We start from the raw sequence: 27,886 nt of genomic DNA on the forward strand, positions 1-27,886 counted from the left end.
CTTGGGTTTATGCTCACTCCAAGTTCTTTCTCACCACTCTGAAGCCCAGTAGCTTAACACCAACCCCTTAGCTAGTACGTTGAAGTGATAAAGGAATAAGGACTGGAGGTGTTGGAGCAGTCCCTTGTCTTCAACAGCTAGGGCACCCTGCAGCAAAGAGCTTAGCACGGCCCCATTGATACGGAGCTGGTGGTCGATGGGTTGGGCACTGCAGCCCTCTCAGAAAATCCACTCAGCTTTGGGTGCTGCTAATCTGATGTCCAGCATTTGTATTTACATCCCATCACTCCCCCAAAGTAGCTCCCTGTGCTGCTGGAGGTGGCTGGATGACCTGCGTCCCCAGGCATGTGTTGAGAGGGAAACATTTGCTTGGCTTTTACCTCTGTTTTTCTCTCACTTGGTGGATTTAGGAGGCATGTCCTGTGGGAAGATAGGGAAGCAAGCAATTTGGCGATCCCTAGCTGGAGCTCTGCAGACATACAGCTGTTTCTCTTTTTAATTTGGAGGAATACAGGCCTCACAAACAGGGTGGTTGGTTGTTCCTACAAATAAAAGCCCACAGCTCAAAGGCAAATATTTTGAAGACAATGTACAATAAGAGCCTTTTTTTTTTTTTTAGCCATGTAAAAGCTGTTTTATGAAATTAAGCTGGAAATATCATAAGTGGTAAATGACCACAGAATAAATAGGAACCTTTTAGAAAGACAGCAAACATGTGTTATTTATTTTCCTAGTAAATGGAAGTGGCAGATTCAATCAGCAAGAAACATCAGATAGTTATGACCATTTTAATCACATAAAAAAAAGTTCATAAGTTTTGTTTATGGTACATTTAACAACATTTTCAGTTTAGTACGAGGGGAAGCGAGTAACTCCTATTTACCAGTAAACCAGAGATAAGATGGGAGCGTTCCTTTTAATAGAGGGAGAAATGCGGCGAGAGGTAGAACAGAGAAGTGTCTGTGCTGTTACCTTTTGCACTCTATATAAACATCTGGAAGGCATTACAACCCGTTGCATCAGAAATATTTTAAAACTATCAAACAGCTCCAAAGCATGTACTGTACCCCATGAAAAGAGACAGCCTTCATGCCTGCTATTTCAGAAGGCTTCTAGGCATGCCATGGAGACTAATTTCATGTGTGTCTATCTCTGCTTGTATTTGCTTGAAACCTTTAAAGTCACGTTTGGAAACGTTAATGCTAGCTGTCAATTTTAGCAGTGGGGCAAAAGGCTGGCTGTGAGATGGCCAGACGAGGTTAAATCCCAGAGTAAGAATAAGCTGCTGATAGTCTGGTGGTGAAGTCATGGTGAAGTCTTGGTGGATGTCTTGGCACTGGGAACACACAAGGCAAAGATTCTTGCCCTCTGCACTGGAAGCTTCTCATCGCATGTCAAAACTGCTCCACTCATGTGTTACAAAGTGAGCAGCAACAAGCAGATGTGCCAGTGCTGTGGCCTGGCCTTCCCAGATCACCCTTCTCATGGCTGCCCTGGACCATGGGCTCAACATGGTACCCTGGCCCTTTATGTGGCCTGGGAGGGCTTACTCTGACTGCTGTGAGGTGAGGGGGCTTTCAGCAATAGGGGAAGGGTCCTGTTTGGGGGGTGCCAGGGTAAAATACATGAGCAGAATAGATACGATGGGATGTTAACTTCACACAGGAGAGATTGATTTGTATAAGGAGATGATGTGCTTTTGTGGGTCCTGCATCTGGTGTTAGTGTCATCCTGTTCTGAGTTGTTCTACTATAATGTTCACGTTATGGATAAACATTGTATAGCTGGATGAAATGTGTACATTAGGAGGCATGCCTGATACCATGCACTAAGTAAAAGGAAGCAATACTATGTGTATGAATGCAGTTTCTGTCCTCATTCTGGTCTCTGCCTCTTGTTAAATGTGAGTATTCTCCTAAGAGACGGCAGCAGGTGTAGAGTTAGCCAATACACTTGGGATGTCAGCTGTGCTGAGTTCTGCAGGGCAGTGAACCTGGGGGCAGCAAGGAAAAGCAGAGGGTGTTTCCTCTGAGGAGAAAGGAGCTGCAGTGGAGCAGCAGGAAGCAGCCCTCAGGGAGGAGATGGATGGTACACTCAGACCCAAGGAACGAGGCCAGTCCTGAGGTACTCCTGCACCTGGGTAGTGCAGCCTTCATCCCCCTACCTCTCATCAGCATGGGCAGGCATCACTAGCTCTGCATGGGTAGATCAAATATGTCATCTGGAAAATCCGGGGGTAGAAAATTAAAAATGAAGAGGAGGGAAAGAAGAAAGTAGGAGATATTCACAGGTTCAGTTTTACTATTTTTTCGGGTTCAATCCCATTATTTTCTCTCTGGTAGGTGAATGAAACCTAAATTTCTTTGACAGAAACAAACATCTGTGCAATGTAACTAGATCAGTGCACTAATGCCAAGGGCTGTCTGGATGAAGGGTAAATCCTAGCTGGTTTACAGTCGACAGTCTAGCATCCTTGTAGTGTGACAGGGTGTACTCGCCAAGCCAGCTGGTTTAGAAAGAGGGGAAAATGTTCCAAAGAAAACTTTGTGCTGTTGCGCTTGGTTCTAGACCGAAGGCAAGATAGCATTCCTGGGGAGTGAGTGCAGGAACGTGTCTTTGCTGCCCATCCTGGAGAGAATTTCTGTAATCAAATTAAACACAATTTCTTGCTTTCACTCTCTGACTGAGCCAGGAGAAAGGGTCATGAGATCCTCTGCTGCTCAAACCCTGCAAAGACCTCGGGGGTGGGAGGGGTAAGTTTCTTGTGGTTGAAGTCCCCAGATGTGTGGCATTTGGTTCTGCTTGTCTGAGGGCAGCACAGAGCCATAAATCTTTAAGATAAATGCACAGCACACATTTTGGCGTTTAAAAATCTGTGCAATTTAGTACCACTCAGTTTGTGTTTGCTTTAGGATGATGTCTGTGAACAAAGTCACAGGAGGTGTTAATAACCAAGTAAAATTGCAAAACCTCTTTGTTTTGTTTTGACTGCAAGTCCCTAAACACATAGTCACAGTGCAGAAAACAAGCTCTTGTCAGAAATATGGTAGCCATGCCCCAAGTCTGGGACCATCGCTGGCATCCCAGCCACCCTGGGAGGAAGGTGTTTGTTGGGCTCCAAGCACTGAGGTAGGCTCTCCAGCAGGAGGAAGTCAGGGGCTACTGGCCCTGGGATTTGCTTGTGTGTGCCTGACTTTCATGGGCACGAGGTTCAGGAGGTGCATGGTCCTGGTTGGGCAAGTTCGGGCTGAGCATTGCTTGGTTATAAAGCTGGCTTTAACAAAGCGATAGCCATGCAGACATACCTCGGCCACTTTGGCAAAAGCAGTCTCAGTACTGGCATTTGACAGGGTTGCTGATGCTCTCAACTGTATATAAATTGAATATATGGCTATCTTAAACAGTGCTATCTGGCTACTGAGTCAGGAGTTGGGCTGATCTTGATTTTAGTCCTGCTCCCTCAAAGGATTTCCATCAAAACTCATAAAACAGTCATAAGGCTGCATGTGAGAAACAAGAAGAGCAAGATGGGTCACTGAGCAAAGAAAATAGCCACTACTTGCTTGACTGTGAGGTTTCCCTGTTCCTCAGTGCAGAGCATCCTGAGACATGCATACTGTGCTGCAAGGAATCCTGAGCAAAGTGCTGCTACTGTTGGTGCAGTGGGTGCATAGCAGCAAATTTGTACAGCAGGGAATGCCCTTTTCCTCTGACCCCTGGTGTTTTGCAGAAGGAATGAGCATCCATGTCACAACAGACATTATTAGTTCAAGCTATTCTGCAGAAATGTTACTCCATGCCAGCGAGCCACCTGACAGTACAACATGTCACCCAATAGAATCACTCAGGTTGAAAAAGACCTTAAAGATCGTCAAGTCCAACTGCAACCTAACCATACTACCTTAACAACCCTCCACTGAATCATGTCCCTGAGCACCACATCCAGACAGTTTTTAAACACATCCAGGGATGGCAACTCAACCACCTCCCTGTGGAGCTTATTCTAGTACTCCTATTCCAGTGCTTAACAACCCTTTCAGTAAAGAAGTGTTTCCTAATATTCAACCTAAACCTACTCTGGTGCAACTTGAGGCCCTTTCCTGTCATCCTGTCACCTGTTAGCAGTAAGAAGAGACCAACCCTGCTCTCGCTGTAAGCGCCTTTCAGATATTGGAAGTGAGCAATAAGGTCCCTCCTCAGCCTCCTTTTCCCCAGACTAAAAAGGCCTCCTTTAGGGAGCTGAAAGGGAGCATAGCATGCAGGGAAGCCCTTGATGGAGGCTTCTGGGGTTTAATTTGGTCAGGAAAAGAGCATGATCAACCCAGAGAAAGGATAAGTGAATTCCTACTTTGCAATATTCCTGTCTGGAAGTATGAATGATCCAACTCCACCAAAGCATGTTGGTCATAAGGTTTAGTGATCAGCGTGTGGAGTAGTCTTGCTGTGCTGGGTTACTAGTGCTGGCTTTGGCAGTGCAGAGCAGTGTATTCTCTGTGCTGGGGCAGAGAGAGACACGAGCCTGAAGCATGTGCTGTTGGGTAATTAAGCCCCCGAAATGCCATAACACAGCAAGGTAGTCTGCGTTCAATCACAAGGAAAGAAACACTAAACAATAACTGGAAGAAACTTAGCTCTTTTCTCCCTCTGAAACAGATCTCCCTTGCCATAATAGCCCTTTCCTTCTGCATTCTTCCTGTAGGGTTAACATAAACATCTTTAAGTTCTACTTCACGACACTATGCTAACTATTCTTGGCCATTGCAACTCAGAGGTGGTTTGCACTGACACAGTCACTCTGTTCTGGCCAGTGGCAGAGGAACAGGTGCAGTGCCACTGGCTGTCCCCATGGGGTGCTCACCCACCTGCACCAATGCAGTGTCTGTGGCCCATCTCTTGTGAAACCTGCCCTGGTCCTTGGGTGAGGAGCAGGTTGTAGAGTCCCGCATGGAGCTAGGGGAGCAGGCTGATGGCCTCCCACAACATGTGGGAGTGATTAACAAAAAGAATTGTGCTGGATAGATCCCAGATGAGTTAACTTCATAAACTTGTGGTCTAATTAAACCACATCCCTTGCATCTTATCTGTCTTCCTGCATGTCCAGAACAATGCCCCAAGATGAGACTGCTACTGCGTTGCGCCTGCATGGAGCATCAGGATCCAATAAGCCCTGCTGTACTGGTGAACTTGTAGGGTTTAATTCCCCAGGAGGTCTTTGCCACCCGCAGTCATCATCAGAGCCTGTCTTGGCTATGCTGCTCAGTGCCCAGTACCATCCCATGCTGCTGAGGAAAGCAGATGTGACGTGCTTTGCCCTGGGAAAACCTGGGGTGCATGCATGGACAAGGGGTGAGAGAGGAGAGGGCAGGATTTTGCATTGTCCTCCAGTCCTTCTGGACAGTTTTCTTCTCTACAGCAGCATGTTTCATCCTTTTGCATGGCTTGAGTCTTTTTCAAGTATAGTTATGTCTATTAAGTAGATCGATTAACCTTGAGCAATATGGAGATCTGAGAACTGAGCCAGCCTCGTGATGTAAAAGTGCTGTGAAGTCTTCAGTAACGAAGTGAAAGGCCTGTGCATTAAAGGGTCCCCATGCTCACTCAGAGGTTTAACACTGCATGGTTCCTCTGCAGCTGGAGCACCCACTGGGTACGAGTGTATACCTGGTGCCAGCTACAGGAGCGACTGAGGAGGGAGGATGTGAATCAAGCCCTTGTGTGGCAGGCAGGGCAGCTGCATCAGGGGGTGCTGCTGGGGGTACAGAGGAGATGCTGGTGCATTTTTGGCCCCTGCCTCTCTGAACAGCCAGAAAGCAAAATTACGTGCAGTTAAATGACTTGGAAGGGAAAAACTATGAGAGAGAGTCCTAATAGGAAGGTTTGTACTCTGCATATCTGGTATATGTCTCACTGCAGAAATAAACAGCCCTTAACTGAGAAGTCTCCGTGGACAGGAATATAATAAATGGAGAGAAGATGGTTGTATCATTCTGCTCAGTTGGTCATTACATGGAATTATAACTATATTATCAATAAGCCTCAATGTCATTACTTTGCTATACTTGGCAAATGCACCCATGCACTCAAATAAACATTCTCCATTAGAAATATTGCAGCCAATTTGCTAACTTTAGCTCCTCAGGGCCTGAGCCTGCAGCTCCTTGGTGCTCACCTGCCCAGGGGTTTCCTCTTAGTCCACCCCCATGTCTCCTTCCATGGGCTCTGGGTAGGGCTGGCCCTCCTGGGATGTGGGCACAGCAGCCAGCTCGCACCTGCACAGCCTGCTCCACAGGAGAAGGAATTTCCATGCTCATTTAACTGTATTTGCACCCACGGCCTATGCGGTAAATCTTGTTGCAGGTTTCAGGATATTTATTTTTAAAGGGAGAATTAATAATGACTGTTTCCTCCCTAGTGAAGATAAGTGTCCGGGGAGACTTGAGCTATCATGTATTTCATGTATATGGCCTCAAATTCTTCTGTGTCCCTTTGCAATTTATTTTCACTCAATTAATTTTATTTTATGATAAAGTCAATGGCCCACGGTGCTGATGGGCATTAGCTGTGGAGCTATCACATTATAATACAATCAGGTTAACTCCTAGCACCATGAGTTAACGCTCCCATCTGCCACAAATAGTCCCAAATGATTGTCTTTTTGTGAAAGCACAGCTCTAACTGTTGGTCACACACCCAGTTACCAGTGCTTACCAGGGGAGCTTGTGCCCCATGGGTGGCTGTAGTGGGGGGCCTGAGTTGCCTATGGAAAGCATCAGAGGGGTTGGATGTGTTTGGGATTCTTTGTGGGATGTTTTTGAATTGTGCTGTTCTCAGCATGTTGAACTTCCAGGGGTTTTGAGCAATGATAGGATCTTGGGCACCAGACAGGAGTCAAACTGCAGCTATGAGGTCTGTTCCTCCTTTAGCCCAGCTTTCAAAGGAGGCCCTCCCCAGGAGGAACACTTTGTGCTGGTATCTCTTTAAGAAAGGCCACATATTTTTTTCCAGGGGACTTGAATTTGAAGAAAATAAGCTTTGACTGAGTCCTCGGTTTAAAGCCACATTTAAGGCTCCAAGCAAAGCTTTATGGTTGCGTTTGAAAACTCTTCCAAATAGGGGTTTGTTATGGAAATGCTGATGTAGCCCTTACCATAGCAGCAGAAGTGCTTTGCTATTATCTGCTGGTCTTTGTGGGAGTGGCCAGATGGCACAAGGACAAGCACCCAGTGGCACGGCCATTGCCTCACATCTGTCTCCCAGGGACCTGGCTCCCCACTGCTGTGCTGGACCTGAGGTCACTGTGAGGCGAAAGCAGGGTGGGCAGCAGGATGTAGGCAGCTCCCATGGGCCCTCTACAGCCAACAAAGACCGTTTTGATGCAGGTGATGCTTCAGGTGAGGCTGGTGATGGGAAGATGATTTTCATGTTAGGCGCTGGCAGCACTGAGCACATCAGGTGCTCAAGAGGGAGCAGACTGGGCTGAACACTATCAAGTCCAAGCCGTTAGTTTTCCCAGCCTGCATATCTCTAAAGACTTCAAGCCTTTCTTTGCTGTTGGTACAGCTGGAAGCTTCTTTTTCCCTTACAGTTGTTTTAAATTCAAACCCTGGGAGGTGAAGCTTGAGGAGAAGAAACCTTAGCCGTGGTGATAACCATGATTTAGCCAACAGGGATGTACTCCCAGATTCTGCACCACTGAATCTTCCTTTGGAATTGCTGGTTCTAACAGGCTGTATGTTCTCTGTCCAGCAAACATCTGATTCAAACTCAGCCTTCCCAGAGTGAACATCAAGAGTAGAGGCTCAGACACGAGGTCTCTTTGGGCTCACCTCTCAGGCTGTGACTTTCCAAGCAGTGTCTTTGGGTCGAGTTAGTTGCAGGGGATGCTCTCTAATCAGGTTTATCCTAGCTGAGGGTGGTTTTATCTGAAAGTGAAGGACCTGAACAGCACTGAGGTGCTGCCTGCTCTTGCCACTGGTGAGGCCTCTTTTCAGGAGGAGCATCCACTAAGGAATGGGGATGTGGGTTGAGAGGAACCTGTGCAGAGGGCTCAGGGCTGCGCCAAACAGAGGCTTTACTGCTCAAGTGCAAACAACTAAGGACGCTTTCTTGACAAGCACCCAATAAAACTGCATTATTACATCCTGTGAACAGCTCAAAAATCCTTAACTCTGGAATATCAGCAGCTTCTCAGTGAAACTAAGCTAATAAACAAGTAGATAATTAACAAAGGCAAACATGAGTCTTGATACCAGTGACTTCATATTAAGAAACCTTCTGGTTTTAATATTTGGCATGTATGCATGAAATAATTTATTGCTGTTTCAAAGCAATTTCAACTGTTAAACATTCATTGGTTTGCTGAAGGAAATAGTAAAAAAAATTCTTTCATGTGAACATTAGTTCTTAATTTTAACATTTCCTTATTTTCTATAATGTGATTTGATGTGGCAATAAGCTTTAGGAACAGATCTAAGTGGAAAAATATTGTTAGCAGGTGAAGGTTTTCTTACCAGATTCCTTAGCTATCTGCTAACCAGGAGAGCTGAATGGGAAGGCGCCCAGAGCCCAGGATTTGGATGGAGGAGTGGATTGTCTCTCTCCTGTGACAGCCTCAGCAAAGCTGATGGGCAACACTGGGTATACCTGAATACACCATCAGGTGAAGGAGACACTCAGCATATTTCTTCTGCTCTTCTCCAAGTTTCAGGATGTTTACTAGAGGGTTGGGTGAATAAGGAGTGTAAATGATGGTGTTAATGGAAAAAGGTGAATAGCGGTCGTATAAGTACTGGGGGATCTGTGTGTAGCCAAGAACCATTCAGTAGCAACCTACATGTTTACCAGGGCTTGGTTTATACATGGTGACTGGAGCTTTGCTGCAAAGACATCCTGTGTCAGCTAGCAGTAACTTTGTCAAAAACAGACTCACACATTGGATTCAGGCATTTTTTGCACACAAATTCTGCACCCTGTTATATCTGGTCTATGTTTATGCACTGATTTAAGAAAGAAGACGTCTTCCTTGACAGCATTGTACAGCTAAGAGATAATATACAGTAACATCTTCAAAATACTCACAATCTATTTCTGTTTTCAAGCAGCCCTGGCTAATGTTATGGCATAGTGCACCTTCGAGTTGTGCCAGTGATGACAGTGTAGGCAGCATGGCCCCATTGCCCTTGTGCTGCCAGAGATTGCAGCAGCACAGTGTTGCTCTTGCCCTCAGAGTGGCTCTAGGGTCTCCATCCAGCAGGGTCAGCTATGCAGAATATTCTGAACATCCTTCTTGCTTCCTGGTCTTGAAAAGAGGCATGGCCACCATTATGAAGTTATGTCAGAGCATCTCTAACTGAAAGAAATGCCCATTTGATTCTGGAACGATTCCTGTGTAGCCTTCACACTGCATGCCCAACCTGCCTCCAGCCCACATTCCCAAAGCAAGGCACATAGCTCAGACTCACTATCCTTGCTGCCTCTATCAGTAACATTTTATTTAATGGAAAAATGATGGTATGGTCTCTTTCAATTAAAAATTAGTAAAGCTGAGGTAAGAATTAAAACTTGCAATTAACTTTTTACTCCCTCCCTTGGTTAGTGTGATGCCATCAGCATCCCTGTACCTGCACTGTTTTCATTGTCACTCAGTGAGAGTGTGCCAGTGCATGTATTGTACTGGAGCTGCCGTGGGAGTAGAGCAGAGGTGTTTGTGCCCTTTGCACTGACCTGCAGGTCCCTGGTCTTGCCCACTCAGTTCTGGCCTGACACAGGTTTTCCTGTGCACAGTGCATCATTGCACAGCAGTCAGGCTGGATGGCCCACACCAAATCTTTTTCATCCCAGTGCTGCTACTGTCAGTGCGTCTGAACTCCTCTATGCCTGTATTTATTGGAAGGGATTTTTTTAAGCACTGAGCGTATATTTGTATGTGCGGCAATACTTCATCATTTTCAGCTGATTTCATCTAGCAGAGCAGAATAGTCCCTCTTTATAATAATCTTAAGCATGTTAACTCATTCATCTGGGTAAGGCAACAAGTTCAAGTGAGGCCTCCAGTGTGTTAATTATTCATGCATGAATCTTTTATTTCATCTAGCCCCATCCACACCAACTGCCTTTCCTAGGAAAGCTCTGTTGAGAAGGAAGCAGCAAATACTGGGTGGTGATATGAAGGGAAGAAAATCAGCTGCGTGTTCCCAAGTGTAAGTTGCCTAGTCTCAGCCTTTTTTCTCTACTGCCATCTATTGTGCAGCAAAAAACACATAGTTCGATGGCTGAGAACTCTGATCTATGAGTTGAAGGAGAGTGGTCACCTGGTGGTGCCTGTAGCTGCTCCTGCTCATTGGGGAACCCATTAAATTAATAAGAAGGAATAAAAGCCACCAGGAAGCAATAACTGGGAGGCCTGGGAGCACCTAAGAATATAGACGGGATCTGGTGTTAGGAAGTACAAAATGGGCTGCCGGGCTTTGCTTGTAAAATTGCCCCGTAAAGCAGGAGCAGCAGACAGCCCTCACTCTGTGAGGGACTCCTGAATGCAGTCAGGCTGTGGAGATGAAGCATGGAGCCCTTGGCTGTGATGTGCCCTAGGACAGCCCGAAAGACAGGCCCACCTGCCATAGTGAGTGTCATGCAGATGGAACGATGTGCTCAAGTCGTGGCTGCCATCTGAAAGCACTTCCCTGGCATCCAGAGCAGTAGATCCATGGGCTGCAGTGAAGCTGGGCATTGAGGTCAAGTGTGGGTTGAACAAAGTACTTGTACATGTTTAGAAAAGAATTCTGAAAGCTGTGACATCAGGATATTGTCAGGGGAAAGAGAGGATAAAATCAGGAAAAGTAGGATCAAAGCAGTGGAAAACACATGAAAATTAATGACTGTCCTTAATACATCTGTCTGAAAGGGCAGCCAAAAGCCTGTTGCAGGCTGGTTCCATACAGCTGTGTTGAGCTGGCTGTGAAGTGCCCAAGGGTGAGGAGCTGTGCTCCTCTTCCCTCCTGCACTGTGCACTACCTGTGCTACACCTTCACAGGCACCACAGGGTCACCCATCTGTGCCTAAACTGGAATGACAGTACGTATTGTCTCTGATTTATTAGTAAACGACTAAGTAGCAACATTAAGCTTTTAGGAAAAGATTAACAATGCTGTGCAGCGGAAACCTGTCATCTTAATTTAAGTGAAAGCCGCTGAAAATGCTCACTCTGTGAGGGAACATGCAAAATTCTTTGCCTAATGGATGTGGAAATGGTATTAGATCCCTTTCGCATCAGGACATTAAAAGCACGTTATTGGCTCTTTATTTGTTTGTTTCTAAGTTTTGCTCTGGTTTTGTTTGATTTTAGTTTCATCATGGAGAAAGACAGGGAGATGCTCATGTTCCTGTTCTTAATGCAGTGTTCCAGTTTCCAAACTGAGATTGATTTTTAGACTTCAGATTGATTTCTGTACTATTACAGGTGATTTTGGTGGTGTCAGGAGATTCCAAACCCTTCTAAGAAGTTAGCAGCTCAGCTTTGAACAACTGCATCTGTTTATCGCCATTACAATGAACAGGTTCACTTTTCCTCTGGGAGATATAATGCCAACAGCCACGTTTGTCCTTGTTTACTTCCCCCAAGCATTTGAAATGCTCATGAAAGCATCCCCAACCTTTGTCCTGGAACAGAGCTGTGCAACAGTGCCTGGTGGACATTTGCTAAGGTTATTGGTGGACTAATGTGCCAGTTTGCCAACACTGGCAAGTTTTGGTGATGTGTTGGTTGTGCTGCATCTCTCCTAGCAAACCAGCCAAGTACAATGGAATGCAGAAAGCCCTTTAAAGAGAAGTTGCTGTACCAAGACTGGGCAAAAATTTCTATGCTGATATCCTTCCCTGACACCCATCGATAAGCAGTGCAACCACACGCCCTTGTTCAGGCACAGAATTCCAAGTCCACTCTTACCTGCAAATATTTCCCTAAAATCTCCAGCAAAACCAAGTAAGGGTAGGGAGAGCACAAATATATTGCTATTGATTCAACCATTATATGTCATGTGTGTTGAATTAGTATCACGTCCTGGTCCAAAGCTCAGTAAAGTCAGAGCAAAATCCCCACAGATTTCAGTATGGATCAGCCTGTAAGGAGGTATTGCAGAAGTGCTAGTATAATATACATGCCAGAATATATTTTATGAGGAAGATAGTCTGAAATCAACATTACAATTTACTAATTCAGTAGAAGAACAGCTGGAAAAATAAATGTGTTTAGCTAGAATAGCATATCTATTTATTGAGCTTCCTTCCGCAGCTATGCACATATCAGCAGTAGGATTGGTCTCTAAAAAATGGGGGAGAAAGGGAGGGGGATGATGGGGAATTCAAATTGATGCACTACTTATTCCACAATAGTAATTCAATTAATGATTTTATAGACCCTGTGTTGCCTCTAGTTCTCAGTCGTTCTCTGCCAAATGAAACACAGAAGCAAGCAATTAGCAGGGCTTGGCGAGGCGGCAGGCCTGTGCTGAGCAAGGGCTGCCCGTGGGAGTGTAGCAATGCCCAGCCCCAGCTCCTGTGCTCCTTGTCTGCAGCAGCAAGCAGCCTGGCCACCATTGAGCTCTTGCAGCTGCAAAGACAGCAAAATGCTTTCTTTTGCTCACCCATTTCCTTAACTTTTTTTTTTAAACTTTTTTCTTTTTTTTTTGAGTGGGGGGTGGTGGGCAAAACACTCACAGAAGCTTTTCATGCTCAGCCCTTGCTCAAGGTTGATGACATAAGGAAATACTTCTGTGTGATTTCTGAGTTACGACCGAACTTTTGGTCAAAGCTACAGCAAAGCCAGTGCTTGAAACTTGAGCTGAATGTAAATCTGATCCAGGAAATTGTTTAGGTACCTGCCTAATTTTAAGCAGTGAAATAGTCATATTGCATTCACCTGAATGACTTGAGTGCCTGAAGATAAACATTTGCCAATAACAGCCCAGAGCACCCTGATCCGTACTTCCCCAAGACCTGGCTGGGGCTGGACTGGGCACACAAAGTAATAGTCTCCCATAAAACATACTGCAAGTAGGCACAGGTCACTCTTAAGAAGGTGCATGTTTCAGAGCTGTAAGTGCCATAATTGCACCAATGGCAAACCCCATTCTTTTTCCAGTGTTCACCATGTTGGTCTTTGCCTTGTTAGTGAACAAATGTCCCCAAAGGCATCCAACTGGTGTTTTGGCTAGGGACTCAAATGGCCCCAAGGGTGCTTTGTGCCCAGAGGATATAGCCAGATGAGTGCCCCTGCTGATGTCCGTGCTGCCATGACATGGCTCCATCATGGAGCCTATGACTGGGGCACTTGAAGCTTTGTTCTCTTTGCTCCACTACCTTTCTTCCAGGAGGCCGGTGGAGGTCTCTATATTTTATTCACATAATCCAGACCTTCAGTGTCAGTGCCTGAAACGAATTACTGTTTATATTAGGAACTTAGTTTAATAAATTAAGTCTGGTCTATGAACTGTCAAAGTCCTTATAGTCTGCAATTCATATAGAACAGATGCCTTTTCCATGACTCTTAACTAGAAGTGGCCAACTTGATTGCTTCCTTTTTGCCATTACTACATTCTGTAGGTTTAGTTATCTACTGCCTACAGAGAATTCAAAACAATTTAAAAGGGCATCTGGTATAAAGCACTCTCTGGGAAAAAAAAAAACTTTCCATATACAATAACTTTCTGTTTAGGTCAGAGAATTATTCAATAATTGGCACTTGTTTAACTAGACCATTCAGAATCAGTTTGGTTTTGGTTTTCCAATTGTAGGTAGTGTTACGGAGCTTTTTCTTTCCAAACAAGCAGGTTTGTGAGTCCTAATTTCCAGCATATTTGTGGCACCGCTGTGATTAAGACCTAACAACTAATTTTTGTACAAGTAACAAACACATATTTCAAAAGTGTCATAAATAATTCAGTGATTTTTTTTTCCCCAGATTGTTTATAAATTATAAATTTTCATTTACTCTGTCCTAGTTTTATATAATACTGATTAAAAAAAAAAAAAAAAAAAAGGAAGAAGAAGAAGAACTAACAGCAATGATTTAATTGAGGGGTGGCAGTCAAGGACAGGATGGCCAGAGCAGACCCCTCTCCCTCGTGTTTCAGTTTCCCAGTCACCAACACCTGAAAGGCCAGACTCAGTAACAGGGGCTGTTGTGAGTCTTCGCTTCCAATATTTATGTTTGGTGAAGCACTTTTAATGCACAAACAGTTGTCGCATGAAAAGTTAATAATGAAGCGCAACCACAAGTATGAAAAGAAAGCAGGGCGGATGCTCTTTGCGTCAGCAGCTGCACGTCCAGGCCTCTTCAAGGTGATATTTTTCCTGTCTTGCTCGTGCAAACATTGCACTGTAGGACTCAACCTGACCCAGCCTTGGCTCTCCCCTTGCCTGCACCAGGGCCGGCTCAGTGACTTTAGTAGTTTGTGTCCCAGGGCAGGACCATTGTCTGTGAGCTACTTGTCTGTGTGCAAATCTTTGTTAAGTTGCTGTGGTACCTGCTTCATTAGGTGTTGTTAATCACAGCTCATGCTGGCTGCATGTCGTGGTTGAGCACAGGCTGCTCTCATCTAATGTTCAAGGAACATTTGGACGTTGTGTTGAGGGACATGGTTTAGTGAGAACTATTGGTGATGGATGGATGGTTGGACGTTGTGATCCTTCGGGTCTTTTCCAACCTTGGTGATTCTATGATTCTGTGATTCTATGGAAGTGCCACAAAGTGTTATTGTGACACTAAGTGTGGTGAACCCATCACTTGGACATTCTCACAGGGCCCCTCTTCCTTCCCCCTTTGTAGGGTTGTGATCTCTATCTTCATAAATGTGCATTTATAAATGTTTGTGTTGGCACTGAGTTGTCTGTACAAGTCCCCTTACTTCACCATAGTGGTTAATTTGGGCAGGTGTCAGGGACACCCATACAAGTTGCTGGGAAGGTTGACATGAAGAAATGCATGCCCAGGTCCCCTTTGTTGTCTCTGCTCTGGCCAGTGAGCAAGAACAACCCATGAGATGCAGAGCTTACCACGTGCTCCACTATGGCCTACAGGTGCTGGTTTTCAATAGCCAAGGATCACATGATCCCATGCCATTAAGACCAAAGTTAACCCCAAGTAAGCATGGAAAAGGAGATGTGCAGGTGACAGAGCTGAGGTGGCTGTGCCAGGCTGTTTCCTGGGAGCCTAAAGGTGCTGAGGAGCAGCTCAAAAGCTGATTTCCAACACAGCTGTTTTTTTCTCTTACGCTTTCTCTATTTGATTTTCAACTTTAAACTCTTCAAAAACTTATTGCCACTGCCAGCCATATATTTTCTGGTGCTGATAAAGTCATTCATTAATGTAAATGTGACAGGAGGTTACTTTTGGTTTTTTTGCTTTTTTTTAAACTTTGCGTTCATCCTTTTCCTCCTGCGTAAATCACACCATTCCGATCTGCTGTATATGCTTTTCTCCCTTAAATTATTCTGTTCTCAAACTTTGTTCATGTCTGTAATCCTGTTTTTTATTTGCTTGTCTTTTTTTGTCTGCTACCCTTCATTTTACTGTCTCTCCTCTTCACAATGCTCTAATTATCTTGACTTTCCACAGCCATTTTGCAAGCCACTGGCCAAGGCAATTTCCAATATATTTGAGCTTGCCAAAGTATTCTTGGATGGACCATGCAATGGAATTATACTGTACTGAACCTAAATCTGACTCTCTGGTGCTCTGATTATAGCCCTGCCTGGTCTGTATTGAAAAACACAGGCACATTTAAAGAGACGGGTTTCCTATTATCTTAAGACCAGCTGTGATTCTCTCTCATTCCTTCTTTTTTCTAATTAGTTTAGTGAAATGGCGTCTGTCAAACCCACTCTCCATAGTGATCTTTGCACCCCAGTTCTAGGCTGAAATGCCATTGTCCCAGGAAACCTCAAGGTCCACTGCTATCATGTGCTTACTGGGAGCTACCCAGTCATACAGCACTATTAAATGTTTTTTTCAGCCAAATCCATGTGTGCCCAGTCTGTATGCTGCTGGGATTACAGGAACTCTTCCTACTGGCTTCAGTGCTTCAAATCCATCCATAGTTCTGTTCACCCTAAAAATCACCAGCCTACAGCTAATGACCATGGTTTTCCTCTCATATCTTCTGCTTCCAGAAAACCAAAAGCTTCCACATAGCTGCCAACCTCCTGGCCACTCCGCTGTATCACAGCACTTGGACTTTTTGGCTCTATTGCCCTAGATGGAGCTTCCCCATGCAGGGGGTTCAGTGGTAGAAACTGGGAGAAGTATTTTTGTTTGGCAGAGAGGGATCCTACAAGCTTTTGTCATAATGCTGGTGACCCAAACCCTGTGGTTCCAAGCTCTGTATTTGTATTTGTTTCCCTTTCCCTATCAGGAGCAAGTGACTCAGGCCTGCTGTGTGTAGAAAACTGGTGTGGAGAAATGTCGTGACGTGAGGATGGGCCAGAAGACAGCCCCCAGACACTGGTCACACTCAGGGATGCCTGTGGTCCCTTCTGAGCCAGCAGACATGAATTCAAAGGTAAACGAGCAGCACACGCATGCTGGAAACAGTCTCCACCTTGCTTGGGGATGGGGCTTTGAGGGAGGTTGATGCGAAGTGAGTTGCACGGCAGAGCAGATGAGTTAGAAATGCTACCAGCCCTTTCCTGAAGCCCTCTCCTTTCTCTTGAGGCAAACTTCTTGTTCTGAGGCTGCCCCACTGGTACCTCCTCATTGCTCCACTTTCTGGAGGCCCTGAGGATTCATTGCAAGTCTCCCAGCTCTCTTGCCACAGGCTTGCACTGTGCAGGTCTGCCAGCAGTGTTTAGCAGCAGATGCCATGATCTCTGTGCTCTACACTGTAGCTTGGCATCTGCTGTCGCTGCTCACACCAGCTCATTCCAACAAGGCCAAAGCTCTGGAGAAGCCCTCGGTCCAGCCTATGTAGCAAGGCAGACCTGTTCCTCAATGGCTTCCAAAGCAGCAGCTGGGTGCTTGGTGTGAGCCCCACATCCCTGTCCCCCATGGGCACTGCTGAGCTCCCACATGCTCACTTCAAGGTCTCCAGCACTGCAGTGGTGGCAGCAGGCCGCAGGTGGCTCAGTCCTCGGCTTTGTTCTTGGAAGCCTTGAAAGTTTTCCCCAGGCGGAGGGGGGAGAGTCTGTTAATTCCACACTTCACAATAATCTTTGCCCTCTATTTCTCCTTCTTAAATACGATTGTGTTATGCACGGAGATGTTTTAGGGACTCAGAACAATGCGGGGCTTCCACGGCTTTCTCCTCCAGCGCTCCTGTGACACTCATATTTCCATTGACTCGAGGCACTCCTTGCCGTTCCCAAGAGCTGTACACAAAGCTCCATGGGGCTGCTAGCTCTGTGCTCAAGGGGGAGGTGAACATGTGCCAAATGCTGAAATCTCGTCCCTATTATGGAGAAGGACTTTGCCCGGTGCTGAGGGAGGTCAGAGTGCAAAACACCTTCCAGTGCAAGCAAAAACCAGTTTCAGCCAATTGAAGCTGTTCCTCTCAGCTCATTTCATACCCCAGATCTCATGCACAAAGACTGGAAAAAAGCTAAACCCCCTGAATTCTAGCATGTGTCCACTTGTGCACATGGGATTTCCAGGAGTGAGGCTTGAGCTGTTCTAAACACTGGCTTCTCCCACTGCAAGGGTGCCGTGGTCAGGTACTCAAAGCCGAAGGAGAGATGAGGACAAAGCCATGGGCTGAGCTGTGTCCAGTGCAAGGGGCACAGCAGGCTCCATGGGGATGGGGCTTGCAGCAGGCTCAGGAAACAACAGGATGTTTTAATCTTTCCTTGCAAAATTTTGCACAATAAATGGTGTTATGTTTGGCTGTATAGAGGGGTCCTGTCTTGAAGTGCTGTTTTTCTTCTTGCCTGAGGGGGAAGGCATGATATCAACCAGATTTGTTGAACACTAGCGGTTTTCTGTGTTGTTGTTTGGATTGTAAACACTATGGGTCATCAGCCCTCTGCTTTTGCTGTGCCTTCACCCTGGTCCTGCACAAGCAGCCCCTTTCCCTGTCTGGGCTGTGGATGCTGCCAGGACACAGCTAATAGAAGATTTCTTAACTGACCTGAAGCTGCAATGACACCTCTGGCCCCAGATCTGCCATTGCACTACCCAAGAATGCTGAAGCAGCTCCCGCTGCCACCCTCTTTCTGGGCTATTCCATTCCAGTTCCTACCCTCCCTGCTTGTGGCAAGGCATGTCCCCAGTGCATCTCCCTTACAGGTGGTCGGTCCTCCTTCTTATGGCAGCACCACACGAACCCCCTGCTCACAAGGACACAAACTTCTTCCCAAGCACCGGGGCAGATAAAAACCACATGTGTTTTGGACTGTTTTTCCCCAGCTGTTTTCAGCTCTCCTGTTCCCTCCAGCTGAATGGGTTTTTGTTTATATGCTGCCCAGGTTTCCCATTTCCATCAGCCCCGGCACTGTCCCCTGCTGTTGTCCCCAGTGTCACTACAGCTGGTCCCTGAGTGGCTGTGCCACATCCCCATACCTTGGCCTCATGCCCATGGTGCTTGCCAGAAGTTAGGTGCAATCCAGTAGAGTGAGAGCCTCTTGGGAGGCAATAGGATGCAGGACAGAATTCCAAAGGGAGAAAGCCACCAGCATACAAGGAGAAGCCCAGCCTCTCTTGCTCATCTTTGTGCTTCTGCACTGCATAGCATCCCACTGTCTGGGACTGATCACTTGGTGTAGCTTATTAACAAGAAATAATGTTTAGTTTTCTCTCCCCTAGGGTTTCAAAAAATGTTTTCTAAACATTGTTGTATACCATAAGGTCTTTCCTCACTGCCAGTCGCTCCTCCGGGGCTTGGATGGGAGTCGAGAATTCACTGGCAGGCAGCACGGCAGGCAGCCACTTCTCTCCCTGCCTCTCGTCCACTGGCCCCTATTAGGAAAGAGGTGGCATGTATTTTCTCATACCCATATGGCAGCTCTCATGGGACTCTCATAAAAAGCAGGGCAGGAAGTGCATCCATAGGTACACTGGGTACCATGGGGGTGCACACCTGAACAGGATGTGTAGTCTTCATAGCTGGGACACTGCATCTCCAGTGTGTCCTCTCTTTTGTGTAGAACCTTGCTGAAACTGTGGCATGTGCAGATTCTGCTCCCTGTCAGTTTGCCTGTCTGCAGAGTGTCCTTGTTAACCTGTGACAAAGAAGGTACCATTGCAACCCGCTTCTCCCCAATATTTTTTTTTGCAGAGGCCACCATTCCTTGTGGCTGCTGGCTGAGTTTCTTTGTAAGCATCCTATAGGCTGTCGATTCCTCCATATCCAGACAGCATGGAGGGCTATCACTAATGTGTGTCATTCATCAAAGCAAAATTACATGTGTCCCAAAAAAAAGGACAGCATGCAGACAAATTACAGCATGCGACAAATTGCTTGCTTGCTTGCTGAGGGGAAAAAAATGAAGCGTGCTGTTTCCCTTTCCTCCCAGAGGTAGGTGTTTGATTCAGCATATTAACACAGATAAGTGTATTTATAGCTGTGGGACATGGGGCAGCCCGATGGCAGAGGGCACAGCTCCGTGCCACCTCCCAGCAGGGTCGCACCATGCCGGGAGGTCCCAGCAGCATCCCCCCACCCCGGGGCCCCTTTTGGTCTTTGGGACCACTAGAGCCCCTCTCATGCAGTTAATTGACTTTCATTAATCACAGTCTTCTCATCTACTTGTTTATGTTCTTCACTACTTCACAAATGTAATCTGACATCTGATTTACAGATTTCAGAAATTAACCTTCCTTCGGCATTTCTGTTTCAGTGTATCTTTATTTATTTACATTCCTGTCAAGTGCAGTTCGATAGAAACGATTTCTGCTTTTGGCAAGTAAGCAAGCCTATTGTTTTACATGTAAACATGCATTTTTGTCAGAGGGGTAGAACACAAATGGCTAATTGTGGGTTGAGCCACTCGGTCCTCGCTTCAGTCCAGCAGTGCTTGGATTCAAGGACCCCCAGCCGGCTGCTCCTCACACTGTGCTGGGCCAGCTGTGTGCCAGGGCCAGGATGTCCCCGAGCATTGGTCCTCTGCCTGGGGGCAGGTGAGACAGGTGGGATGGAGGTGCTGCTGGTGTCCCCAGCCATGCAGCTCCTCTGCAGCCCCAGTCCCTGCCAGGAGAAAGGAGCTAATGGCAGACATTCCCATCTGTGCGCTGCCCCACCTGGGCCACAGGGAAAGGGCTGGCCTCTGCTGCTGTCATTTGGTTTGCCACAAAGACCCGCGCTCCTTGATCAAGCAGACAGCAGCTGCCTCCAGAGAAAGGGATTTTGTGTTTCTGAAGTAACAGTTAACCTGGCAATGACATTATTTTCTTATTTGTGGAGAAAGGTTTGTGCATTATTACTGCAATGAAGCTCCTTGGCTCACTCCACATTCAAGGGCTATTGTCTTTGACAAAGCATCATGCAAAGAGCAAGAGCGGCTTCTCCTGCAGCGGCTGTGGCAGGCCTTGCAAAGGAAATGAAAACAAGCCATGAACAACTCTGTATCAGAATGAAGAAAAAGAAAACAAAGGGGGAAAGAAGTGAGGGCACACTGTGTCGAGGATTAAAGGTAATTTTGGAGTGGCCCCATCTGATTGCATCTACCTCCCCTGGGGATCGTGAGACTGATGGGCAGCACAGTGATGTGGAGTCCATGTCAATGCTATGGTGGCAGGGGCTGCAGGCAACCACCAACCTGCCAGTAGGTCCTGCTGGTACCCGGGACAGATAATAGGGAACACATTTTTCCAGAAATAATATTGAAGGGTAAATGCAATAAAGTGTAGCGTAGGTTTACCAAAGGCGGTTGGTGTCAGGCTAATCTAATTTCCTTATTTAGCAAATGGTTTCTCTAAAGAACTGGAATTCATTCCATTCTGTACTACGCCCTGTGGGAAATTATTAGTGAAATGGGAGACGATGGAAGTCGGCACGGGAGCAGCAGGGTGGCAAGGACAGGGAGTAGAGACCACAGTGTTATGTGTGCCACAGATGCACTGCTGCAGAGGCAGCTGCTGGCCAAGTTTCTCAGGAGCTGCTCGTGAGACCAGACCACTTCTTCATTTAACTGTTTACCTTGGCGTAAGGGGACCTAGGGCTTAATGCTAAGCAGGACAGAGTAGGATGTGGTAGCTGGTCACAACCTTGTGTGACAGCATCTGCCCTGCCTGGCACTGAAGGGCCAGCAAAGCAAACACAGTGGCCCTGAGCAGCACCACTTGCTTTGATGTCGAGGTGGTGGAGCCTCGTGTGACTCCCTGAGGAAATTGCAGAGGGCTCTCCACCACAAAGCAGCCCAGCCTCAGGGCAACCTTGTTGACCTCTCTCACCCTTGGCTGCTCTCACCATTGCACCACGTTACAGCCTCAAGTAAGGCACAACCTGCAATAATCAACCCAAAATAACCTGGGCACCATCTTCCTGACCTCACACCCTTCCTGAGAGCACCTCTTGCCTAGTCCTGCACGTGTGGCAGCCGGAGCCCAGCAGCCCTGTCTGCAACCTGCACGCATGCTGCATGCCTGCATGCCAGCAGGGCAGTGGCATCTGAAGGTGCTGCTGGCTGAGCCCATGTGTCCTCCAGAGCTGGGATGCCGTCTTGCTGTCCCATGGGCACAGACCCAGCCTGTGACCTCCTCTGACATCAGCTGTATGGCCACGCAGGAACAGACGGGTTTCTATTCTTGTTTGGCAGAGACTATGGCACATGCCCATCCTGTAAACAAAGCCAGCACTCTAGAAGCCACCGGATGTGAAGGATGTAATTTTGTTTCTTAATAGCCTCACTGAGGCTATTTTGGCCCACGCAGTGGGATGGCAGTGGGGCCGTACTCTCTGCCCTGGCCAGCGGGCACCTTGCTCCTGGGACACTGATGTCCAGAGCTGTTCATCCTGGGGGGATTCCTGCCTGCTCAGTTACAGCTATCTCAGCTGCAAGATCTCCAGCTGTGTGTTATGGTCCTCAAGTAGCCTCACAAAGGGCAACCAGAGAGACTGCGAAGCACTGAAAAATATTTTGCTCTCCAATAAAAGAGATGTCGTGGTCTTTGGATGTGCTTGCAAGGTCTTGAGTGCACCGAGCATTCCAAGTTTAGGGGCTGGTAATGCTTTGAGGAGACAAGCATGGGAAGTTCAGAGGGCTTGGTCTTCACATGGACCATCATTTTTATCTTGTGCCTCCAGAGCACTCATTCAGTCAGCTCAGAGCCATCTCCCTGGCACATACAGCTGCCCATGTGCACACAAGCTCGTTCAAAACCCAAAGCCCTTCTCTGAATCAAACTGCCATCCTCCCACTCGCATGGATACGTTAGCGCCAACTGTGTAACATCAGTTCGCATCCCTGTATAGCATATGAATAAGCCTTTCAAATTGTATATTCTGCCCTGCAGCATTTATCTCATATTTTGATCGTGATTTTTTCAGCTAAGATGCTCACTCCTCTCTATTCAGCCAGCTCAGTGCTTTGTGCACTTCTAATTTAGGGTTCATTTGTGACTTTCCAGCTCTGTGTTCATTTGGTAACAGTTTGTTCACTTGCTAATATGTTCTCAAACCATACGTTATAATGGATTTTTGCAATGGTTAAAGATAGCGACAAAAGGTTTTTTTCCCATTCCATAGCGTGTCGATTTAACAGTTTGTATTGCTGAAGGAGATCTTAATCACTGTTTTAATTCTCCTTTTGAAGAAAAAAGAACCTGCTATTTATCTTTAGAAGTGAAGACAAGGTTTGGGGGTAATTGTGAGCATTGGGTATTATAAGGCACTTTGATTAATTAAAACAAAATGTCACGATGGCTAGAAAAATTTGCCTTGATGGGATACTCCAAAATTAGCAGAGAATTGATGCCTGACACAGAGCAGCAGGTTGAAGCACACTGGTTAAAAATACTGCCTTCTTTTCTGTAAATCACCTGCCTGCCTTCAGGAAGTTTCTCATGGCCCGGGTTCACAGCATACCTTTAAGATGAAGAAATCACATCTCTGAGGCCAGGAAGGGAAAAGGGTGAGGAGGAGAGCTCTGCTGGTCACAGGGACATCGCAGAACTCCAGCAAGCGCTCAGCCCCTTCTGGCAGCGGGCAGATCCTCCCGGATTGCAACAAATGGCAAACCTCTCATCGGCTCCGAGTGAGAAAAATACCACATCCTTTCATGTTGCAGTAGGAGTAGTCATTAAAAGAAGCATATGGTTTTGAGCTGGTGTACAGCCTCATAGAGCTACCAATGCTGTCTTTCTCCTTGGCCGGAACGTACCCCACAGGCTGAGCTGCCTGATCGAAGAGCATCAAAACTCAGCAAAAAACATATTTTCTAAAAAGCTCTACTTCCATTGTGCACTTACAATAGCAGCGCTACCTTTTTATTTTCTCATAAGGAAAACTCAGACCGCCCTGCAATTAGCAGCGAAACCATGAATACTTTCTTCGTTAACCACAAATGGTTCTTTTCGCGAGGAGCGGGCTCACATATGTTCTAAATATGTTCAGTTTCATTAGGCGGAGACGCGCTGCAGATCTGCTGTTTTATTCAGGAAGGAAAACAAGCACTGCATATGTGCAGCAGAAGTTTGTGGGAATGGGAAGGACTCGAGGCGCTCGCAGAGCGCTGGCGACACTGGGACTTGCTGGGGATGCATGATGGCCCAGCTCATGTTTCCTCACTGGTGGGTACGGGTGCATGGGGTGCGGCGTCCCCAGAAAGCACTGTGGTGTTGGGCTCAGCGTGGGCAGTGAGGTGCCAATGCACAGCACTGTGCCACGTGGGGCCCACAAAGGGGCTGCAGGAAATCTGTTATCCCTCCCTGATGGGTGCAGAGGGGTTTGGTTTCCATGCCCAATTTGTTTGAACAGTTGCAAAGCTGCAAATAAATAAACCAGCAGTGGTTGATACGTATTGCAGTGTGCACAGTGATGCCATTCCTTTTCCTCCCCTAACACACAACCTGATATCAGTAGTGCCTTTAGCCGTTCCTGGCTCACTCTGTGATCCCTGCACCGCGTAGCAGTGCAATCCCCACCTCACCCATGGAGCCCCCAGCACCCGCAGTGCGGCTCAGGAAGCATGGAGTTAAATAAGTTTGTGTCTCTCTCCATCCGAACAATTGAAATCAGCAGTTTGCATTATTTTAAAAATGAATGCCTGGAATCAGCAATTTTCTGTTTCTTTTTTTTTTTTTTTTTCTTTTCTTTTTTTTTTTAAGATCTTGAGGGTTGTTTGTTTTTTTTTATTTAAAGTGGAAAACTACATTAAGTGCAAGGCACTCAACAAAGAAGCAGTCATAAAGCCTAAGTATTCTTAGAGTTATAAAATATGTCCGTTGTGGCAATTCTACTGCCAACAATGAAGTTTTAAGCATTAATATGCCTTCATTGCAGTTTTAATGCCTTAATATTGACTCTATAGCTCTTTTGGGTAATTTTGCTTTCTCTGGTACTTGAAAGGTGATGATGTCAGCGTTCTTCGCACTGATTCATATGCAGGTTGATGAAGCTGAGTTATTTATTGAGTTCCATTATATTTTCTATAAACATTAGTTCTCAATAAACAGAGACATTTAGCCGAGGGTTTATTTATTAAATAGGTACTGTACAGATGGTTTTGCCACACATGATGTGCTGCAGAGGATATTACTCAGGAATAATCAGCTGTGTTATAGCTTGGCTAAATTAATAAGATGATAATGATGAAATTGATGCTTTTGAGCTAGGCTTGGTAAATGGTTTTTGCATAAACAAACTGATAAATTTGAGAAGCAATTACTTGCTTGTCAAAGATAAAAACACAACAGGGCCCATTTATAGTTAGGTCCTATTTATTTTTAAAGATTGTACCAGATTTTATGTTTAATACGCTGCAATTAAAAAATAATACTTAAATGAAGAATAATAAAAAACTAACTTTCTGAGCTCTCCTTCAAATTTGAAGATGCAGCATTGCTTGGTTAGACATCAAGTAAACTTTTTTCAAGGCTTTCACTACATCCAGAAAAAATGTAATTGTTTTATGAGAGATTCTGCCCGGAGTTGTGTGAGGCAGGCTCTGGCAGTGCTTCCTGTGGCTGTACTTGCTCTAAAATTAAGCTGACTTTGATGGGAAGAAGCGCAGTCTCCAGTCCCCTGTCTGATGTGGGTTTCACTGCAGTGATGGCACAGAGGAACAGAGGTAGATGCTCCCCATGCATGCCGACTTCGTGCAGCTCTGCAATACAGTCACCTACACACCTATACGTGTGTGGATATAAGTATATTGGCACACAAGGAAGGCCATCTTTTGATGTGTCTCCTCCCAAGCCTAAGTGTGTTGTGTAGTTTTATTCTCCAGCCAGAGTAGTTTGTTGATGTTTACTTAGAATAGGTTTAATCAGAAAGGCCTTGGCAGCACTGGAGAAACCCCCAGGAGCAGCTGACATCAGCCATGTCCTCAGGATAAGTGTGGCACCCCACGGGACATGGTCAGGGCTTTCCACTCTGGGGTTTGGGGACACAGGTCAGGGAGCACAGGAGCATGCATTTGGCTTCATGATGTCCCTGCGAGGTGAGTGCTGTCACCCTTGACAGAGGTCGGGAGAACATGAGCCAAAAAAGGATGCCAGCTGACCCAAGGCTCTGCGGAAGGGCCCAGTCCCAAGTGCCACCACCAATGATTTATTTAAAGTTACTCTGTAGTAATGCCCTGCGGGCATTGGCTCTGGTGACTAATTCTTTCTGGCTCTGGAAATCAGGGTGGTGGGCCCTAGGACCCATCCTTTTCACCACTACTGTCTTCTACATCCTTGCAGGGATGTCCAAAGTGGACTAGAGCTGAAAGGAGTCATTGTGTGGCCAAAAGTAGGCAGCCATGCTACCTTACTCACACGTGCTCCCCAGCCCATACAAAGACTTTTGTAGCCTCAGTGAGGGGCTGGTGCAGGCCTGGAAGCAGTGCAGCTGTGACAGGAGGCTCTGCCCTTAGGAGCACATCCCTCATGGGTCCCATCAGGGGCTGCTGTGTTTTGACATCCCTACTGCTTAACTGAGACCTTTGCAGCAAAGAATTTGCTCAGCACAGAGCTGGGAAGCTGCTGCTGTGCTGCAGGGCTGCACCTGCTGACCCCTGGTGTGGGCAGTGTGATGTTCAAAGCTGCTGTCACTATATTCCTCCGGGTACTGCCATGCTTCTTGTACTGGGAAGGAAAGAAAGTGAGGGAAGGGAAACAAATTGCTTCACAGCTTTCAAAATATAATTACTTTTTAACTGTTCCTGAGAACTCCAGGTTAAAAATTGTGATTTTGAAGACTTAACATGTTCAAACAAAATAGTTGATTTTAAATAGAATATGATTTCTGCCAGTCAGGATTTCCTTCTCATGAACAATTTTACAGTACTCAGTGATAATATTAATTAGCAAAACCTGAGGATTCTCCAAAAATATTGTTGAAGGATTTACTTGCTATAGGCAGGGGTAGAGCTGAACTTTGCTTTTGGTAGAGGAGTCAGCTCAGAGCTGCTGTCATGAAAGAAAAATAATCAGAATGAACCCAAATGTGGAGCGGTCGCTGTGCAAACCCCCTGCACTTGGGTGCTTTGCTGCAGCCCAGCCAGCCCTAAAGCTACTTTAAAACCAAGGCATTGCAGTGCTTTAAAGGCAGGATTGTTCATTATTAATGAGGTTGTGCTAAAAATCCTATGGACGTGCTGATGACGCTCAATGAGCCAATCCCAAATAACGCCACAGTAATGAATTCCAGAGGAATAAATAATGATTGAGCTATTAGCATAATGGGCAGCCGCAACCTGGTACGGCCACTGCCACCTCGCTGATGGTGCCGTCCCTGCAGCCCCAGCAGTGCCCATTGTGCCACTCTCCATGTGAACACAACGTTGGGGTGGGTGTCTGTGCCCCTCTTGCTCTGCTGTGCAATCAGAGTTTTTCTTCCATGGCTTGCACAGGAAAATTAATTAGAAATTTATATGGCCAGAAGTTCAGTTTAGCACGCGTTTGAGACAGAGGCTATTGCTGCGAACATATTTGCACTCTTCGTCATGGAACAATTATTTGCCCATTTAGAAAATGTGAAATTTGTTTCTGTTTTAAGAGACGTTCCTGAGTGTAAAAGCATCAGAGTGCTGTGGATCGCAGCGCACTGAAAAACCTCCTAAGGGAGCACCCGGCTTGTGGCCCCACACACCGGCATGCACCAGTTGGGGGGGTGGGGAGTTCTATAAAATAGCACTATCCATTTATTTCTTTATAATGCTAAAGATATATATGAATATATTCATAATGCTATCAGGTGGTAAGCGATTGTAACAGGTTACTCAAAGAGCTGGTGGATGCCCCATTCTTGGAGACATTCAAGGTCAGGCTGGATAGGGCTCTGAGCAGCCTGACCTAGTATAGGTGTCCCTGTTCATTGCAGGGGAGTTGAACTAAAGACATTTAAAGGTCCCTTCCAACTTGAACGTCTCTGTGATGCTACGATTCCTGCACAGGAAATCAAGCAGTTGGGTAGAAGGGCTGTGGGCCGGCAGTAGGGCAGCTCTGCCAGCGTCCCCATCCCCATGGCAGCCCAGCAGACCGGCGTCAGGTGCTCCTGCCCTTCTCCTGTCTGCCGCTCGCAAACCCAGCCAGGGAATGTCATTAGAAGCAGCCATGCCATCTGCCTCCTCCTCCCCTCCCCTTTAAATAAGGAAACACCTTGTCAAACACATCCCTCTGAATATCCCTCCTGCGCACTCCGTGGGATCATGCACCATCTGGGCCCTGCACAGCACAGTGTGGCCCACCACAGTGCCCTGATGCCCGTATGGGACAGGCAGGCATGGGGCCTTGTGTCCCTGAAGGTAACTGCAATGTGTG

At 46.4% G+C, this 27,886-nt stretch overlaps 1 protein-coding gene across 5 annotated transcripts in view; it reads left to right on the forward strand.

Annotated features, from left to right (window-relative positions):
- Positions 1 to 27,886, forward strand: part of LOC107316541 (uncharacterized) — a 171,253-nt gene that overhangs the window by 122,430 nt on the left and 20,937 nt on the right. For 4 of the 5 annotated variants that reach the window (XR_014948354.1, XR_014948355.1, XR_014948356.1 and 1 more), the window contains exon 5: positions 16,407 to 16,553. The gene's annotated coding sequence lies outside the window, so the exon portion shown is untranslated. Of the gene's footprint in view, positions 1 to 16,406; positions 16,554 to 20,317; positions 20,614 to 27,886 lie in introns of those variants that run through there. The other variant, XR_014948357.1, reaches the window with a different exon arrangement.

The sequence above is a fragment of the Coturnix japonica genome, chromosome 7 (genome assembly GCF_054131305.1).
Source record: "Coturnix japonica strain WE chromosome 7, WE-NBRP24, whole genome shotgun sequence".
Taxonomy (NCBI): domain Eukaryota; kingdom Metazoa; phylum Chordata; class Aves; order Galliformes; family Phasianidae; genus Coturnix; species Coturnix japonica.